The sequence below is a fragment of the Triticum urartu genome, chromosome 3A, assembly GCF_056163025.1.
Source record: "Triticum urartu cultivar PI428250 chromosome 3A, HENAU_Tu73, whole genome shotgun sequence".
In the NCBI taxonomy this organism is placed as follows: domain Eukaryota; kingdom Viridiplantae; phylum Streptophyta; class Magnoliopsida; order Poales; family Poaceae; genus Triticum; species Triticum urartu.
The window spans coordinates 542,818,780-542,820,668 of NC_141875.1; positions in this window are offsets into that span (position 1 = coordinate 542,818,780).

A 1,889-nucleotide genomic window follows, 5' to 3' on the forward strand; every position below is an offset into this window, starting at 1 on the left:
TGTGTACAAGGAGAGAGGTTTGCAACTTACTAAACCGCATTCTTTACAGAAGGCATGTGGTAGCACGGACGGGAACAGAACTTGTTCCACGTTAACACCGGAGTTAGGCGGTTGACATAAGACTGGAAAGCTTCAACAATACCAGCTTACAACCTATCATGCCACCACATGATCAGGTTATCTTATCATTATATGAACATATCAACTTCGAAGCTCACCTGTAGCTTGCCTTGCATGCAATATAACATTCACAATATGCTTATATAAACATGCCATGAGAAAACTACTCAAGCAAACATGCAAAACACTCATCATATCAAAGGTTCAAACATGCTTGCCTGGTTCGGAGTAGTCGGAGTCTAGCTCGGCAAAGTTCGTGGTTCCGTCACCTCCTCCGGTATCTACGGTATAAAGAAATCGCATACTAACGTAAATACCGTGTGTGCATAAAAATTGTTCCATTTTTTTCAAATAAATATGATAAAAAACTAGACAGAAAGATAAAGATGACAAAAAAAGAATCAATTAAAAATCATCTTTTGTTAAAAAGTTATAAAGGGTTTTATTCCAGGACTCATCTGTAATGAAACAGAAAGTTTCCAGGGGTTAGTTTATAAAAACAGAAAACGTTTCGGTTAGCAATACGCCAACCCAACGGGAAAGCGTACTTTGCCCGAAGGCATTTTTCCAGGAAAACGGTTCGAATAGAAAAAAGAGAGGCTGACGAGGGGGTCCCACCTGTCAGGTTTAAATTTTGAAATAGAGCCCGCCGGCGTCCGAAGGCCGCGGTAGTCGCCGGCGTCGATCCACGGCGAGGTAGGGGGAAAGGAGGGTACCTACGGGTTCAGGGGGCTCTTCCGCACCCGAGGGTGGTGGAGTTGGTCGACGGCGAGCACCACGTCGACGGCGGCTTCTACTTCGGCGGACGGTGGTTCGGGCAGTGGTGGATCTCGTTGGGGAGGGCTGCAGCTGTCAAATTTAAGCTCAGGTTAGAGGAGTGGGTGCACTAGGAGGCGACTGGCACGGTCTGAGAGGCGGGGTGGTCTCACCAGAGGGAATCGTGCCGGAGCCCGAAGCGGATCGGGGCGGCCAGAGTCGGGGAAGAAGACCTCCTTGAGGTCCTCCTAGTAGCTAGGCGGGGCTCTGGTGTGCTGGAGGTGTGGTGCAGCGTCGAAGGTGAGCTCGAGGGCTCCTTTTATATAAGATCTGAGGCGGTTGCTGTGAACGGGATAACTTCAGTGGCGATTACGGCAAAGCAGTGGCCGAACGGGGGTTTTAGGCGATTGGGCATCAACGTTTTGGTCTACTGGTTCCATCCAGAGGCTAAACTGGGCAAGACTTGGGCAACACTCCAAGCCCTCGACGGAACGACTCACGGCCACGTCAGCGGCAGAGAGCGCGCTCTGCGCTTCTCTGACCACGGCGATGGTGCTGCAGGGTGCACAGGGAAGGAGACGTCCACGCGGAGGCCTCTGGTGGTGTGGGCGGTGCCGGACGGCGCTGTTCTGCAGGGCTGGCCCCTGTTGGCCTCCACGGGTGGCTCTGCCACTTCGGATGACGCCGGCGTTGGCGGGACACGTCGCCACCGACGCTTGTGCCCGTCCAAACGACCGTGCGGCACTCTGGATAAGGAGGGGGAACAGGGAGCAAGGCGCCACTGTAGTTACTGGCGAGATCGACGCCGTGCTCTGAAGAAAGCGACGCTGTCGACTGAACCCAACACTGAAACTCTGAATTTTTCTGAATTTGAACAGCAACAGTGCATGCCAACTGTTCGATGAAATGATTTTGGCATGTGGAAAATTTTTCTGGGGCTGATCTTTGGTGAGGTGGTCTCTTGATGTATCTGAAGGCTGCCTGAATTATCTCAGATTTTTAGGAAGAGAAAA